Raw genomic sequence first — 18,584 nt, forward strand, 5'->3', positions numbered from 1 at the left:
ATTCAGGGGCTAATAATGCTAAAGGTACTGCAATGAGCAGACTGACTGAAATATACTGCTGAGGGGAGCAGGGGGTGAGTCAAGAGAGGTCTGCTGCGCCCCGTGGTTCACCTCCCTGGCCAGGGATCGAACTCATGCTGCAGTGGCTGTGGACAGCTTCATAGTGCTGCTTCTTAACTTGTTGTGTCCCTTATATAATCTTTGAAGAGATAGATAGATAGATACATACATACATACATACATACATACATAGACAGATAGATACATAGATAGATATACATACATAAATACATACATAGATAAGAAAATAATACACATACATACATGCATGCATGCATAAATATATAGATATAGAAATAAAGACACATACATGTACACTGCATATCATTTTATCTAGCAACTAAACTTTCAGGAATGTGAGCTAAGATGGCCAATAAACTTGAAAAGATAATTAACCCCTCTGGAAGTCAGGGAAATACAAAACACAGCACAACACAAGATAATCAGAGCAGCAATAATCTGACATTTGGTCATATAAAGTGTGGGTGAGGTTGTAGTAATACACCCTCCTTTGCTCTGGGGGGAGGTGGGGGGGTATGTTATTGTGCAGCCACTTTCATGAGCAATAGGACTGAATCTGTTGAAATTTTTAAAAAATGTGCTTCCCCTATGATCCAACAATTCCATTTCTCTGAATCTCCCCAGAGGGATAGTTACATGTGCCTGAGTAAATGATCTAATGGGGCATTGTCTTAGAAAAAATCTAAAAGAGCCCAAATACCCAGCAGTAGGGAAATAGCTCAGTAAACAGTAGTTTGTCCTTATTATGGAATCCTTCACAGCAGTTAGAGAGAGGGACACAGCTCTTCAGATGCTAATGTGGAGATGTCTCCAAGAGATGCTGTTAAGTGAATATATATAGTATGTTAGCATCTGGGTATCATTCCCAGCCTCACAAATAAAAACTATCCAGCATTTTACACACACACACACACACACACACACACACACACACACACACACACATGTCTGTTTTGTTTAGATATATGAAAAATATATCTAAATGCACTAGAAAATAGAAGGATAAGCATAAACCAATATTAGTTATCACCATAGCAGTGACAGTGACTAGGTTTGGAGCTGGTTGTTAGTGGAGACTTCAGTCATTGTAACGTTTTATCTTTCTAGCAAGGTCATGTGATAATTTATGAAATGTGTATTTTTTTAAATATTTAAAAGAATGATTGCAAAGATTTTGTTAAAGCAATGCTTATTGAGGCATGGTTTGGAGTAGTGAAAATTTGGAAATAACCTAAATGTCCAACAACAAGGATTATGGGATAGCTCCTGTTGGATTACAACATAACTATCAAAAATAATATTTAGAAGCTTACTAAATAGTGGAGGGGAAATGTTCATAATGTTTGTGAAGGGAAAAAAACAGATTACCAAATAGAGTATAGATTATTAAATATCTGCTGATGAATCCAAAGCAGAGATATCAGGTTCCAAACTGAGTGTGTTCTAGCCAAAAGGCTTTTGAAACTTCAATGATACTAAAGTCAACACTATTGATGGAAATCATGGTCCCACTGAGATGGTGGACTAACTGAGTGCCAGAGAAATTGAGGAAGGGTAAAGCCTGGCCAGGCTGCTAAGTAGAGGATGGAAAGAAGTCGAGGGTGAATCCATCCATCCAAGAGTTTGTGAGCCCATCTCAACCTCTCCTCTTTCAGGACCCTTTTGAAGTTGAAAGTCTAGGCTCAAACTGGAGTTGACCAAGCAGTACCCAGAGAATCTGACCTTCAGATCAGCCTGGAGATGGGCTGGTCCCCTCCTTCTAACTGCTTGAACAGAGGCTTGGTCAGACCAAGGACAGTGGTCTCTTGCGGGAAGGCCTTTTTGGGGTAGAGTGTGACCCCCCCAGTTGCACAGCACACCTCTGGTTTGCTAGATAGTAGCATACAATCCAGGCTCCACAGAGCCCAGCACCACCTTCTGAGAGCAAAGCCTGGTAGCTAATATCTGAAAGCCCTTTTCCTTCTGGGTAATCAAAAAACTGATTCATAATCATTAAATTATCAGAAATGTCATTCAAATGGCAAGAGTCCCCCTTGAAAGTCACGAATGAATGTTAGAAAATTAAGCAGTAAAATTAATCAAACAGAAACTCTAAGCAAATAAATAGCTTTGACATTATGGAAAAGGAACAGAGAGAACAGATTAAAAGGGGTAGATGGGAAAGGTGAGGGGGGTAGAGAGACAGTGTGCGAAAGAAGAAAACAACCAGAGTGGTTTCCACATTCACAAATGACTACGCTGTGTGTATGTAACTTGAACTTGCCAGCAGCATTGGTCGTCATGAACTGGTGCCCTTCCACATCTTGGAGAGTGGGTTAAGCCAGTTCAATACAATAAGGGGAAGGCTAAAGACTGCAATTTAAAATTTTATCTGGAAAATAATCAGGTTCATAAGCACAAGGCAGTTGTGGTTAAAACAATTAGCGTAAACAACTAATCAAACAAACAAATCCAAATTGCTGCATGAATCTGGGGATACAGAGGAGGAAGAATAAAGGCAGGGAGAAGGGGAGAAAGAAGGAGGAAGGATCTCTAATGTTGGGGGGTGAATGTCAGGTGCCTGGAATGATTCTAGAAACTGTGAGCCTATGAGTTCAACTTTTCTCTTTCATCCCGCATCTTTCCTCCATTGTCTGTAAATTCCTGGCCTCCTCACCTTTTTGTACACCTGCATGAAGTGTTACTCCAGGAGAAGGGGGCCAGCAACTCCCGTTTCCCTGTTGTAGGGTAAGGTAAAAGGTATCAGGCCTTTCTGCCCTCCCGCCATCAGGATAGATGAGGGAACCCTGTGATCCTGAATGCATGCCTGATGGCGGGCACCTGGAGTGGGTACACCTGCGCTAAGACTGTGCTTTTAAGGGCGGCGTCACAGGAACGCCAGAAGCTGAGAAAGCAGCAGCAGAAGCCGAAGAGAAGCCGAGATCACCAGAGAGCCCAGATAGAGTGAGGATTTGCTGGGGGCTGGGAGGCCTGCCAGCCTCCCGGCCCCCCAGCACCGCTGCCTGCCATATGCCTGGTGAACCCCAATAAAAGACCTGCAAAAAGCCACTGAGGACTCTGATTCCTCCTTTACCCAGTCTGCATGAGATCAGAAAACCTGCTCAGTGTCCTGTCCTGCCTTTACACCTGTTCATTTTATAACACACTCACATGGAAAGGAGGTTCCTAGACCAGGCAAAGGGGGTGAAAAGTCCATGGTTCCAGGTCTTGCCTGGGTCAGGTGGAAGAACTGGTGGAACCTGCAGCCAGCTTGGAGATCTAACCACTGACTTTGCTTCTGCGGTCAAGTTCACAAACCTGTGAAAGCTTTCCTGGGTGATTTGTCAATGGATTTACTTAAACAGTTACATCCTGACTCTGAGCATATGCTTGTGCTTTTGAGCAACACTGACACCAAGTGTTTGAATTTTTAGCACTGAAAAGTGCTGCAGGGGGCCTTGTTGCCCCAGCCAGATAAGACGATGGCAAGCAGCCTCACACCTTGGTGTTGAAGCTAAAGAGCCTCACACCCTGGGGCTGAAGATTCCTTGTGCCTCACACCATGGGGCTGAAGATCCAATTTTCCTTTTTTTTTTTTTTTATAGAGGCATGTTTTTATTTATTTATTTATTTATTTTGTTTTGTTTGTTTGTTATACAAGCACTGGGTACAGTCAGAAGCACGGGAGGGTGAGAGAATTCACCAGAGCCAGAGCGGGGAGCAGAGCAGGCAGAAGGACCGAAGTACACTGCTGAGGGGAGCAGCGGGCGGCAGGAGAGGTCTGCGCGCCATGTGGGACCCTCCTTCTGTGGCCGGGGAGCAGCTGGGGATCGAACCGGTGCCGCGGAGGCCACGGGCAGCTTCGCAACCCATCGCTCAACCGCTGCGCCACCGGAGAGGCCCGATCCAATATTCCTTTATTTTTTGTTCTTGGTCATAAAGAGAGACAAAATTTATCAGAAAGCACATTTAGGCAATAAATTATATGCATCAGTATACTGCAAATAAATGGCACAAAAATTATCTGTTTAGAAATTAGTTATTAAACAATTTGACCCACTTGACAATGGGAGACAATTTATTGTACATATCTGACAAGCAATCCAACACAACGATTATAGTAAGTCCTTCTTTTGCTTTTTTTAGAAGTTTCTTAGGAAATTTTTAAATGAAGTTAACTGTGTTAAGGAGTTTCTAGGTAGAAAAAGTTCTGATAGCTGAGCAGCAGCTGGCCTCCGGCTGAAGACCATGTGAATAGAAGACTCTTTTGATGCTTAGGCTTTAGCTGATAGGGATGTACTGGCGGCTGTCAACTGTCTTAGGTAATTGTCTAGCTGAAATCATAAGTTTTAGTGTTAGGTTTGGTTTTTTATCTATTAACCTTGAAGGCTGCTGTCTAGCTGAGACCCATAGGAGCCAGAAGTCCATGGGAGTAAAATACACTAATTGTTTCTGCTTTGCACATGATGATGTAATTTTTCTGATTACTAAAAATGAATAAAGACCTGCTGAGTCTCGCAGCAGAATATATTTGCACCCCATCCAGTATCAGTGTCTTCTTAATCCCCTTCCCTTTAGCCCCTTACGTGTAGCTGAGGCCGTCTCCTCCTGTCAGGAACCCCTGACACGACATTTTGTCGGAGGCTGGTCCCTGGCAGAAAAGAAGAGAATGTACCAGGAAAATGAATAACTATAAGAAAGTGAAAATCAAAATCAACAAAAAACTATGAACCAGAGACACTCTATGGGGGGTAGGGGGCGGGAGGGGAGGGATTGGGGTCAAAATAAGGGGGTTACAATTGTATGGGGAATATAAAAATAAAATTTATTATTAAAAAAAAAAAGAAAAGAAGAGAATATGAAGGGAAGAGTGTAGGGTAAAGAAAATGTCAGGCTTTTCTGCCCTCCCGCCATCAGGATAGATGATGGATCCTTGCAGTCCTGAATGCATGCCTGATGGCGGGCACCTGGAGTAGGGTGTGGGCAGAGGTAGATGGGATTCACCTGGGCTGAGACTGGGCTTCTAAGGGCGGCGTCACGGGGACGCCAGCAGCAGCAGAAGCCAAGAAACTGAAGAGAAGCCGAGAAAGAAGAAAAGAAGCAGAAGCAGAAGCAGAGAACGCCAGAGAGGCCAGAGAGAGTGCGGATTTGCTGGGTGCTGGGAGGCCTGCCAGCCTCCCAGCACCCCTGCCTGCCATATGCCTGGTGAACCCCAATAAAAGACCTGCAAAAAACCACTGAGGACTCTGACTCCTCCTTTACCCGGTCTGCTGGATCAGAAAACCTGCCCTGTGTCCAGTCCTGCCCTTACAAAGAGGCAGGAGAGATTCTGCTGCAAGAGCTCTCATCCCTGGAGAACCTGCTCATTGCATTGCTGAGGGTCTCAAAGGTTAAGTGATGACAAGCTAGTCCATCCTCTCTCCGCCAGCCTTGCTTCACTCAAAAGTAAGTGCGGACGTCAGCGTGTGCTTAGAGGCAGGAGGGTCATTTCTCGTAGAAAAGATTTATCTGGTTTTAAAAATTAATTTTCAACTTACTAAAGTTATAAAAATTTAAAAGTAAGCTACTTCTTCTTTAGGTTTTCACTTTAATTCCCAGATCTTATCATTGTATCTATTGGTAAAGAATATTCTCAACAATCATATTTACTCTCTGGGAAAGCCGGTCAAGCAGTAATTAAAATACTTAAGAAACCTGAATATTAAAAGATGGAAATTTTGGACTAAAATATTTAAGGGGACTAATTGAGTTTGTCCCAGGATCCCCTTAAATATTGTAATTTCATTTAAAATTTATTCTATTCAGATAACTTTTTGAGCATATCTGACTGAAGTCTTTCCAAGTACTTTATGATTTTATAATCATAAAAAATATGAATCTTGCTGTTGCTAAGTTGACAAAATGACCCATTTAAAAAATTATCTCATTTCTTTTTATTTAAAATAATAAGTATAAATCACCCAAACATTTTACAGTTGAGTCACAAGGCTTATTAGTTGGATCTTTCAAGGGCAAATTATTTTTAACATTTTACAGTTGAGTCACAAGGCTTATCAGTTAGATCTTTCAAGGGCAAATTATTTTTAACAGGGTAAGTACATCAAGTTCCAAGCAAGCACAGATTTTTCTGAAATGTGGCATATAAATAATACACATATAGCAATACTAATATTGTGCATTTTTTTAAAGATTTATTTATTTATGCATACAAGAGCTGGGGTACAGACCAGAGATGGGGGCCAGTGAGAGGATTCACCAGAGACAGAGTGGGGAACAGATCAGGCAGATTGACCAAAGTACACTGCTGAGGGGAGCAGCAGGCGAGTCAGGAGAGGTCTGCCACGCCATGTGGGTTGCTCCCTGGCCATCTGGGGATCGAACTTGTGCTGCAGAGGCTGCTGCATATTGCTTCATGGTGTGGTGCTTAACCCCTTGCACCATGAGGGAGGCACAATCTTGTGCATTTTATTTATGTCTTAATGCAAATCTGCCTGGTGTTAAAATGTGCTCCCCCTATGAGGAAATTGCTAGCCCTTCCCAAGCCCACTCTTCTTCTTATGCTGGTGACCTAAGGTCATCCAGCCACCATCACAACAACGTTAAGAAAAATTATCAAAATTTGAAAATGGGGCAATGGAAAACAGCAGGTGCTCTCAGTTACAGCGGGCCCTAATGGGCATGAGAGAGACGCTTGTAGTTGTCATTCCACTGAGTCCCTGCCCTCCACTGGGCAGCTCAAGTAGGCCATACCTCTGGGTTTGAGATTGGTACTTATTTTTCCTTCCCCAGTTTTCATGAAGATTGCAGTTGATTTCCTTTTCTGTTTCAATTGGCTTTGCTCCCTTTTTACCACTTCCAACTAAATGATGATAGGATGATGTCTTATCACTTAGCATTTTTATTTTAAATTTACTGAAAGTTTCTTTTTGGACTTAACTATTGATATATTTTAATATATATTCACCTTTTTCATACCTAAACAGAAAGTAGAATAAATGGGTGAAGGCATTCCTGAAACTTCTTCACATTGAGAGTCTAACTCTTGAATCAGCTTGCCACTTTGCTATTGCTGTGTGTGCTTTTCACTTGATCTTAGCCAAAAGGCCGAGAAGCAATTGTGTGTGCTTTTCAAATAGTTAAAAAACAAGATTTTCATGCAAACATAGAATGAGCACCTGTCAAAGATCAAGGAGGGAATTAATAAGATGGCAAAACTGGTTCAGAGGAAAGTTAGAGGAACAAGGGTGATACAGATTGGGAAAATAGGTTATAATACAATTTTTAGATTAGAAACAAAGCCAGCTAATGTCCTACCACAGTAAAATATATCTTTGTAGCTATCATTTCTACTAGACAAGGATCGTTTGAATCTGCTAGACAAGGATCATTTGAATCTCTATCAGATAAAAGTTAACATGTAATGTGAAACTTTAACCACTAGTTGATCAGAATCAAATAAAAGTACATTCCTTTAGACAATTAAATGATCAATATGACATTGAATGCATATGCTGTTTTCCTTTGCCCCATTTTCAAGTTTTGATAATTTTTCTTAACATTGTAATCAAAAGCATTGATGATGTAGTATTTCTTAAATAACCCATTGTAGAGCCAAAACCATTGGTGTAGCTGTTAAGCTGACTTTACAATTATGAAGAATCAACCAACTTTGTCTCCTCCTTCAGAAATGTTGCTGAACACATCTGATTCACCACCTCCCCCACTCCTTCTCATAACCATTTGATTCCTTTGGTTGAGAGTATATAAAACTGCTATTACTAGGCCTTTCTTCTAAGCCACTCTAAATTTTGCTGCTGACATGTCTTTGTTCTAGCATTTCCGGTAATACCTGTATCTTGACAGCTTCTTGGCAAACAATGATTGTAAAAAGCTGTTGGTTTTAAGGTGCTCTCAGTTACAGAAATGTCAGATTGTGGAGGAGGGAGTATGTGTCTTAGAATTCATGGCATAGAGCAGATGACATAGTAGCTGAAAGATTAAACCGAAAGGCTAGTCTAGTGAGTAGTGTATGTAGCACATACATTTGTCTCTCCAGATTGCCATAAATCTCAGTTCCTCTTTCCCTGCCTCATCACTACATGTAAGCGATTAGTACAAGTATATCTTCCTCCTCTTGCAATGAGGAATGTAGAACCCCAGGAAGAGTCTATTCTGTAGGGGTAGCCAACCTATACCAACTCTGGATCTCTCTTGTTTATTGTGTCAGCCACTCTCTGATGGCAGAAGGAAGGTTCAGAGGTTGCCTGTTGCCATGAAGTCATTAAACATCCTGGGGAGTCCCTAGGTAACTTTTATCATGATGCTCTTGGTGTTGGTGCAGCTATGCGTCTGCTGATACTGTTGACACCTCCCAGGATCCCATCTACTCCAGGAGAGTTTCCTGACCTTTTTCATGGCAGGGCACAATTAGCAAATGCTAACATTTATCCAGCCACCAGAGCCATGGAGAGGCTTCTCCAGATGGGAAGCGACTAGGCAGGGGACTCTACCTGCCCAGCCCCACCGAGGCCCTCAAGAACCGAGGGGCCACACCCTGCAGCTCGTCTGTCCCAAAGTGATGTGCTGCTGTGTTCTCATGGGTTGGGATCTGGCACTAGTATGATTTCTGTCCATTGGAAGAAATGAGTAACCAATCTTTCAAAATCAGTAGTCAGAATTCAACTGTGGTGTGGTTGCAAAACTACTCGCACTACGCAGATGGGCACAGAAAGTGTTTCTTCTCTCTGGCTGATCTGAGTTCCCTCATAAGCCCACACCCACTGGATAAAAGGAAAAACAAACTGAACTATGTTTAGAATGATCTGGTAAACTTAGACCGTTTGCAATAATATAAACTGTCCCAGTTTAAGAAAAACGTTCAGTTCCTTTAGCAGAAATGCTCAGTCTCTCAGATTCTGTTGTCTGGCTTCTCTTCAAGATGATGCCTGCGTTCTGGACAGAGTAGCCATTATGATTCACTCTCCAATGGATACTTTTTTTTTTGGGGGGGGGGAGTCATTTTTAAAATGGGGCTTGAGGGGGCCTGGTAAATAAACCATACCTATCAAAATAGTACGACACTTGCTTGGTTTCCACCCAGTGCCCAGGTAATCAGTGTTTGTATCCTCCCAAGCATGATCTCCGCGGGAGACACAAAGAAACCTTAGATGTATAGGTGATCTCTTTCCTAATTAACAAATGGAACTATACATGCACATTAATCTAGTTTATAACCACTCATGTCAGATCCACCTAGGACACGTTGGGAGTGAGGGAAGAGAGCCCTTTATTAATGAAGCTCGGACATCAGGCTTGGCCCATGATGTTTTTTTACCTGATTAGGGAGCAGAGGCGTGACCCATGCAACCCCACGGCAAATGAGATGATTATGTCTATTTTGTGTCCACTATTTACAGACCAGTCTATGCAACAAACCTTCTAAGGGGCTGCTATCCTCATCTGACCCACTGGGGAGATGAGTTACAGTCCCCACTGGCCTCTAGGGACCTGACCTTTTATTTCTGATCTGGCTTAACCAACATTTTTCTGAATCCATTTGAGATCCCTGCCGGCTGATGGCATTCTCAGCATGGCTGTGTTCCCTCTTGCGGCACCTGGGAACTGTGGGGACTCCAGCAGGCCACCTGCAGGCCTGGACGCCAGAATCCCTGCCTCAGGCTTGCCTGTCACGGGTCATTTTGGATGTGGTGCTTAGCCAAAGGCTGGTGTTCTCTGAAACTTCCCCTATCTCTCCCCAAAGATGTGGAGTGCTCATCCAAAGGTCCCAGGATCCCTGCTAAAACTCCTCACTCCTGCTCCAGAATTGTTCTGAGAGAGGAGACAAACAAAAGCCCCCAGAGTTTGCCCTCCTCAGTGTAACTCCTCAGTTCTAGAAGGCAAGCTCCAGGTTTTCCATTTCCTCCAAGTCACACCATCCTCTGTCCAAGGCTTATTCCCTAAGGGCTTAGCTTTCATTGAAGGAAGGGCGTAGGAAGCGGGGTGGGTTCTCTGTGTGGAAAAATGATTTAGGTCTATTATCTGACTCATTTAATTTGATTTTGACCTACTAAAAAAATTGAGGAGCTCTCCCAATAGAAATCTGCTATCAGGGCCTCCCTGGTGGCACAAGGGGTTAAGACACAACCTATGAAGCTATCCACAGCCACTGCAGCACGGGTTCGATCCCCGGCCAGGGAGGTGACCCACATGGCACAGCAGACCTCTCCTGTCTCGCCCACTACTCCCCTCAGTAGTGTATTTCGTCGATCTGCCTGTTCTGTTCCCCGCTCTGTCTCTGGTGAATCCTCTGGCCTGTGCCCCAGTTATCAAGCTGACTATCTTACATAAACAAATGTATGAGGACATAAACAAAACCCCAATTTGAAAGTCACTGTAGAGCAAAAATGCTGTCATTTATGCACCTGTCTGCCATCCCCACTCAGCATGGGTTGCTAAGGGCGGGAAGCCTTGGTAGTTACGGCAGAGAAATGGCAGCGCAGGCCCAGATGTGGCCTGAACTTGCCATAGTTGGGGCTGTCCTATGGGTGATTTACCGCCCCTGGTCTCAGAACAGGAAAGAAGGAAAGAAAAGTGAGAAAAGGGGCTCCCACCACCCACATAACCACTATTGTTCCAGCTCATCAAAACAAGAGTATAAAACAGTTGCTGGAAAGTACCTTGAGTGATCCCTGGGTGGAAGCAACAAGAGAGAGGAGAAACTACTCTGAATGCTGGGCGCCAGCCGTCTCCCAAGAATTGTCCTGCTTTGTCCTCTCTTTTCCTTGCTTCTTCCAGTGGCCAAACTGCAGCTCCCATTTCTCCTGGATCCCCCTCCCTCTTATTTAAGAGAACAAGTTCTGTTCCCAGAAGCTCTGGGACCTCGAGGAGGGAGAAGCAGGACGGGACTCCAGGCCAGGGTGGAAAAAGCACAGGTTCTGGGAGGCCAGTGTGGGCCTGAATCCCAGCACATGGAGGTGTCCCTACAGCAGCGATGTCCCTACTGGTTTCTAATACTGTTTAAAATGATGGGTCCTCCCTGGTGGCCTAGGGGCTAAGTCTCAGTGCTATCACCACTGCGGCCTGAGTTCGATCCCCAGCCAGGGAGCTACCCACATGGCGCAGCAGACCTCTCCTGACTCGCCTGCTGCTCCCCTCAGCAGTGTATTTCAGTCAATCCGCCTGTTCTGTTCCCTGCTCTGTCTCTGGTGAATACTTGACCCCCACACCTCTGGCCTACACCCCAGCTCTTATATGCATAATTAAATAAAAATAAAACTTAAAAAAAATGCTGCTGGCTGATGTTCCCCTTTCTGGGGTTCTCTGGCCAACAATCTGATGACTGAACTCTTGAGTCTTGTTCTTTGCTGAGCATCAAGGTCCCCCACAGCCCCTAGTCCTCAGCCCCCAGGTCCCACAGTCCCTTCCAAAGCTGGAATCCTCCAGCTCATACCTGTAAGGGGAACAGGGCAGGCTCAGCCGAAAGATTAGCCGCAGCTCCCAGGCACTTCAAGATTGCTGCCTTTTCTCTTTAACTGCAAACCGTCACCCACCGCGCTCCTGCCTCATGCTACAGTGACATTTGACAAATGTCCTACACGGAAGCTCTGTGGATCTTCTGACAAATTCACTCTAGACGTTCTTTCAAACAGTAGCCAGATCTTTGATTTATTAAAGGTCCACACGGAAACGTCCCCGCTCTTCTCTCCCTGTCAGCACATATCTATTTAGTCAGGGTCCCCCCATGAAACCTCCCCTGGCCAGAGATGCCCAGCTCTGTCTTCAGAGGAACTGAAATCACAGGTCTGCCGGGATTCCTTAGTTTGTCTGATTGGAGAATGAGAACTAGAACAATGAGAACAATTCAGTTGAAGTGTTTCCAAGGGCATCATAGCCAAAAAAAGGTAATCCCCACCACTCAAAGGTAATCCCACCCCACCAAAAAAAGGTAATCCCCACCTGTGCTGCCTGTGACCCAGGCAGCACAGGCCACCACCTGGGAGCGCATTAGAATGCAGAATCCCAGGTCCCAGCCCAGAACTACTGATGCAGAATCTGCATTTTAACAGGATCTGCAGGAGATTTCTAATGCACATCAGGGTTTGAAAAGCACTGGTCTTAAATGCCATGAGAAATTAAAGGAACTCTCTGGAAAGGTAAAAGAATAACATTGCTAGCTCTTTAAATGAAACAGCTTCTCCAGGTAAGAAACTGTGACATGTGTGTTTAGATTCATATATGACAGAGTCAAGTATGGAACACCTACCTCTCTTCCTGGAGACTAGATCACATACTTGGGAAGAGGAAGGATGGGATGGAGAAAGATGAGAAATTTCAGCAGAGCAGCTTCTGGGATTAGTGGGATTTAAAGAAGGTTTGCTGAGTGGGTGATAAATTTGGCCACATTGCTTCTGGAGTTGGATTTATATTTCCGTTGGATGCAACAATGCAAGGAGATGGGTCTTAAAGTGGGAGAAAGAATCCCAAAATTCTTTGGGACCACGTTAGCTCTTCATAATTCAACTTTTTTTGCTGTCACTTCTTGCCCGGCACAGCGATAGGAAAATATCAAAATGTGAAATGTTCAAATACTATTTTCAGTTTAAAGATACTTCAGGTGTCATAACTCCAGTCATTTCAGATGACAGATGAACATCCTTTAGTCCAAAGACTCACAATACTTACCCAAATCCCCAAGGAGCAGCCTAACTCAGATGCTGGACCATGTCCTCAGCACTCATTATAGACTGAAGTAGAGCTTCCATATGATCCAGCAATTCCACTCCTAGGTATTTACCCAAAGGACACAGAAACATCAATTCCAAAGATCACCTGCACCCCTATGTTTATAGCAGCACAATTTATAATAGCTAAGCTTTGGAAATAGCCCAAATGCCCAAAAATAGGTGACTGGATCAAGAAGATGTGGTACATATACACCATGGAATATTACTCAGCATTCAAAAAAGATAAACACATGCAATTTGCAGCAACATGGATGGCGCTGGAAGGGATCATGCTCAGCGAAATAAGCCAGAAAGAAAAAGAAAAATACCGGATGGTCTCACTCATAGCAGGAATCTAGAAAACTTAAATAAGGGACCAGGAAAATGAACAACTATAAGAAAGTGAAAATCAAAATAAAAAAAAAACTATGAACCAGAGACACTCTTTGGGGGGTGGGGGGTGGGAGGGGAGGGATTGGGGTCAAAATAAGGGGGTTGCAATTGTATGGGGAATATAAAAATAAAATTTATTATAAAAAAATAAAATGTAGCTCAATAATCTAAAAAAAAAAGAAAATATCAAAATCAACAAACAAACAAAAAAAAAAAAACCTAAAATATCGACTCTTATTCTGAAAACTTGAAAGCATTCCATATATCAGGTTTTGTTCACAGCTCAGGAGGAAACACTAAGCTATCTGGAAATCACCCAACTCCCATTGGAAACTCCCAGTTGACACCCCCTCTGCAGGTACATGAAGTGGTTTTGAAAAGCAGGCGGTTGAGACTGAAGTGAAGAAGTCAGCCCTGAAGAAGTTGTCCCCCGCAACCCCAAAGTGGCCAAGGGCCCAGGAGCTCTGCTTTCTCCTCGCCAAGTCCTCTACTTCTTCAATGATGGGAGCTGATGCCTGCTGCAGCACCTGGGTGTGGTGGCCAGAGCTCCCGCCAGAATCTCTCCCCCATAGCACCCAGTTCTTGGACTCTAAGAGCACTGTGTCCTCCCAGTCACCTTAATACACTTCTCTGTAAGATTGGAAAAGGTAGGGCTGGGATAGGTGAAAGAGGCAGGGGCAGATTTTAGTCATAATATACCAGAATAAGAAGAGTCCAGTGTGCACTGAACTCAACCTTGATGTGCGCAGGGGAGATTGGATGTTGTGAAGGGAGAAGAGGAAACAGGGGGTGGGGGTTGAGTATGGGCTCAGCAGTCAGGGAAGGGAAAATTACAAAGAGCTGGAGGGCCTAGCTAGTCCGTGAGAAGCCCATCTGGGTTTGTTAACTGAGCTCAGGGGAGTTTGAATTTGGTGTCTTCCCTCCACAGAGACTGGGAGACAGGGTAAGGAGATGAGGATGTCTGCTGGAACAAACAGTAAGTTCTTTGGGCAGCCTTGACTTTTCCCAGGCAGGAACTTTGAGGGGGGCTAGGGTCACCCCTAGCGATGTGGCTGTGACAAACTATGTGAGTGTGTGTGCAAGTTTCCTCAGGACAACATTCAGTCCCAGTTGAGGAAAGGTCTCAGAGGGGAGGGGCCCAGCTAGAGTTTGGTCAAAGAAACCTTGGTCACTGGCCCCCGGTGGTCTCCTTCACATTCAGGGTCTGGACTTTAGGGGTCTTTCAGCAGCACCCCTCTCTGATTCTGGGGTCAGGTTCACCAACCACAAACAATGATATTCAGGGTTGTGCTGCCAGACACCCTGATCACGTGATTATTCCTCACCTAGAGAGTGTTCAGCCACATCCAGCCCTGCCTCAGCATGTTCAGTGTGGAGGGGACACCAGCTAACCCAGAAAAGGCAGGGAAATAGCCAGCTTTGGGGTTGGAATTTGTCCTGAATCCTGATCCTGCCACTCACTGTGCTTCAGCTTCCATTTCCTCAGCTATAAGCCAGGCAGAGGAGGCCTGTCTCCTTGGGCTAGTGGATTATCCCAAGAAGCTAACGTGGGTAGCATATAATGAACACTCAATAAATGTTTACTTCTTCCCTCGTCTTTTAGAAGAAAATTCAGGAAGTGCCTGATTTAATAAATAGGCTAAAGACCAAAATTCCTCTCTTAAAGTTGGTTGTTTGTAATTTAGAATCAAAATACTTTATATTTAGATTCCCAAGACCACTCACAAACACTCATTAATGCTAAATATAGATGATTTGCTACATGCTTGTAACAAAAAGCGCAGAGCAAAAAAACAACGTTTTTTGCCAGCAGTTTAGTTTTGCCAGCAGTTTCGATGTGCAAGATGTTTACAAGCGGGGCATCTGTTCTCTGAAGGGTAACTCACGCAAAACCCAGGCACCTGTGCTTCACTCTTGTCACTCATGTGGAATTTTCTGTGAAAAAGAAGACTTTTTAGTGCCTGACTTGAGTTCAGTTCATGTCTTGACTCCTCCTAATCACATCCTGACTAGAAAATTACTTAGTGATTTTGTGGTGTGGGGCAAGTCTTTTAACCTTTCAAGCCTCAGGTCCCTCCTCTGTGAAATGGGCTAATAATGTACCAGCCTTAGTGGGTTCCTGTCAGGACTAAATGATAAAAGCATAAAAAGTCTTTGTAGGGGTATCCAGCCAAGACAGTCCCTAGGCCAAAAGCCCTCTCAGACTGTTCATTTCTGTCTGTGGAAGCTCACATGTAGTCTAGTTGGCGTTCAGGGAAAGTTTGAAGAACCAATGTAAAGTGTCAGGGAGAAGAACAGGGCTAGACTTGACATTTACGACTGTCATACTTCACATCAGTTCACACTTTATGACAGTCACACGTAGGGGCAAAATGTGCGGTCTCTGCTGAACAATTTTTACAGACCCGAGTAAGTGTGGAATCAAAGGTCACTTTAGAAAACATTTTGGTCCTGGCGACCACATGCACAGATACTAACTCAGGTCTGGCTGCCCACTGCCCACCAGTCAAGCATGAAGATCAAGGACTGGAGCAAGGAAAACAAAGGAGTATTCCGAAAGTAGTCATCTCAGAAGATGGTTGGACTGTTGTCCCAATAAACCATTTTCCTGATTCACAAAGGGAATGAGGTTATATAGGTTTGGGAAACTGGGGTTAAGAGCAAAGGAATTAAATTTCAATGGCTCCAAAGGAGATTAGAGGCATAGAAATGTGGATTTCATCAGCCAGACACAGAGCACGTTGTATGTGAACTAAGAAGAGGCTGTTCTTTGGAGGCCTGGAGTCTTAGAATTCTGTTTGTATGTCCCTCCTCTTCTGGCTTCCCAGTTCCCAGCTGGTCTGGGAGTGCAGCTCAGTTGATAAGTCTCTACACTTGCTTTGTCTTTAAAAGCAGGTCTCAGAAAAAGTTTAGATAAGTTTATTTTTCTTTTGCGCAGTTAGGGTCTGAAAGCAATTTAACCCTTTAAGCTCAGTCTCAAATTATGCATGGACACCCCTGCAGGAAGCCACATGGACCCCCAAGGTCACCTTGCAGTACTGCAGCATCCCAAGGAGTCAAAGCTCTGAGCTTAGCTAGCAGTGAATGAAAAGTGGTGGTACCCAAAAATATAGTCACAGCAGAAATGTTTCTTTACTCTCAAGGAATGCTTAATTTTGGAGGAGGGGTAAGATTCTAGAAAAACCTGTGTTATACCCTTAGGCATCAAGCAAATAGGCTTGGATTGTAAACTTTTGGGGTTTTAGAAATATGATAATGGCATCCACCTGGGGGAATAATCAGACTATAATATAATTAGAAGCCACTTGCTGGAGGACAAGACCCATGACTGGTACAAGACCAAGGCACATTCCCAAAGTTCGTGCTCTTGGGGTCAGGGCACAGGGGAGTTTCGAGGGTCAGGCAAAGAGATGGTCTGAGTTGAACTCATGGACTATGAAGTTTGGTTTGGCTCCTAAGTTTATGTATCTTTCTTTGATCAGTGAGCAGGAGAGGAGTCCACCAATTGCAGGTGGAGGCTCTGCTAGTATATGAGCAGATGTCTCTTGTTCTTCCAGTTGCTGGATTGCTGAGTCAGCTTATTTAATTTTCACCTTGAAGTCCCAGCATGGCAACCAACATGGAGCCTGAGTGACTCAAACCAGGTTCCACAACCTGACACCGCACCTGATATTAACCTCTTCATTCATTCACTCTTCCCACTGTTGTGCTTGGTACTGTTCTGCATGCTTCAGGAACAGCAGGGAACAACGTAGCTGTTCTGGTAGGCCCTGTCTTCCAGGAATGTTTTCATAGTGTGGGGGGCAGAAAGGAATCAAGAAAAATGAGAGAAGGAAATCAAAAGCAATAGAAAAGCAAGAGAGGAAGCCTATGTCAGGGCCTGGAGAAAGCCACCACACTTCTTTTGGGTGCTTCTGGGTGTTACCATGGTAACTGATGCTGAATGGCCACCATTGAAGTTGAAAGTATACTGCTGTTATTTTTGTGACATTGATGTGCAATAGTCACAAAGACTGGGCAGGCTGACTAAGACTCTCGAGCAAACTTCTAACACTGAGGAAACGACCCAGAAATCCTTATCATTTCTCAAACCTGCAAACAATTCAAATATCTCACACAAATATCTCCACAGACACTTCATTTGACCCTGGAATGAACATATCGGAATATGGTCACAAATCTAGAAAACGGCCTGTATGCATAGAAAACAGGGAATCCATAGGTGGAGGGAAGGTGAGGGTCAAGGAAAATCTGACACAAGGACATTGCCAGGACAGGCCTAGATGGGTACCATGATGAAATGCTGGAATTGGCATGATGATGTCAGCCTGTGACCAGTAGATGCCTAAAGTTTCCAGGCAGGACATGGCTGTGTGACAATAGTTAACTTACCGGTTTTCCCACAGGCCAATTCTACACACCTGACTTCCCAGAGGACTCTCCATGCCATGCACCAAGCACCAGGTGTCTCCCATCACAACCTTTTCCAACATGGAAACTGACTCCTGGAATTGTGGTAAGGGATGCCAAGCCAGGTGGGAGGGAGCTCCACCCAAGCTGCACCCCTTTCTTTTCCTCACCCCTGTTCCACCCGTGTTTTCACTGTGTTTCCTACCTGAGGGTGAGCCTCATACTCTCCCAGGCCCTGTAGATTCCACCCCTGGCCTCCCTGAGCGCTCACCTCATCTAAGCTATCCCAGACTTAAGAAGCCTCCTCTTCTGCTGATTTCACGCAAGAGAATTTTTATAAACTTTGTTTGATACAACTACAAGGAAAAGCAAATTCAAGTTTAGAAATGAGTGAGCAAAGGCCTCTCTGACAAGCATCAAAATTCTCCTCACAGGCTGGCTTGGGCTCAGGGCACAGGCCCCAGGCTGTTGGAAACTAGACTAAGATCTTGGCCTGTTCAAGTAAGCTTAGCTGGCACCAGTTGGACTCTTTGTCCTTTCAGAACCTGCCTGGAATGTTGGAGGGATGGGGGTGGGGCAGTCTGTCCTGGTTCTGCCCGCTGGATGAGGACAACCCCCGTCTACTTGACCTGCCTTTCCTTCTAGAGCTGGTTCTTGCCGGTGCTCTCCACCCCACCCCCACTCACGATGATAAATGGAGAGATAGGTGGATAGATGGATTTGGGGAGAAACAGCAGCTGTTTGAATACTCAGTTGTGATTCAGTAGGGACCCTGGTTGAGAGAGAGGATGTAGCCAAAGAGTTTAGAGGTTCTGGAATCAGCTCACAAGTGAAGCGGTGGCCTCACATCGCAACACGTCCAGTGAAGGAGGAAGGCCAGAACTACGCAGCATATGTTTGTATGGCTTCAGTCTGAGAGCTTCTAGTTTTACAGTGAAATGATTAACCTTGTCATGGGCTAGCCATGATGGTGGTGGAGGAGGTGCTGGTGGTTCATCG

At 44.4% G+C, this 18,584-nt stretch overlaps 1 long non-coding RNA gene across 1 annotated transcript; it reads right to left on the bottom strand.

Annotated features, from left to right (window-relative positions):
• Positions 1–14,891: 14,891 nt before the first annotated feature.
• Positions 14,892–18,111, bottom strand: LOC119257008 (uncharacterized). Its single transcript, XR_005127957.2, has 3 exons — positions 17,857–18,111; positions 17,597–17,680; positions 14,892–15,110 (listed from the first exon to the last, which is right to left on the bottom strand). It is a non-coding gene; the product is annotated as an uncharacterized LOC119257008 (long non-coding RNA).
• Between the last annotated feature and the right edge of the window lie 473 nt (positions 18,112–18,584).

Source organism: Talpa occidentalis, unplaced genomic scaffold, assembly GCF_014898055.3.
Source record: "Talpa occidentalis isolate TD23 unplaced genomic scaffold, MPIMG_talOcc4v2.1 talOcc4.4, whole genome shotgun sequence".
Lineage (NCBI taxonomy): Eukaryota > Metazoa > Chordata > Mammalia > Eulipotyphla > Talpidae > Talpa > Talpa occidentalis.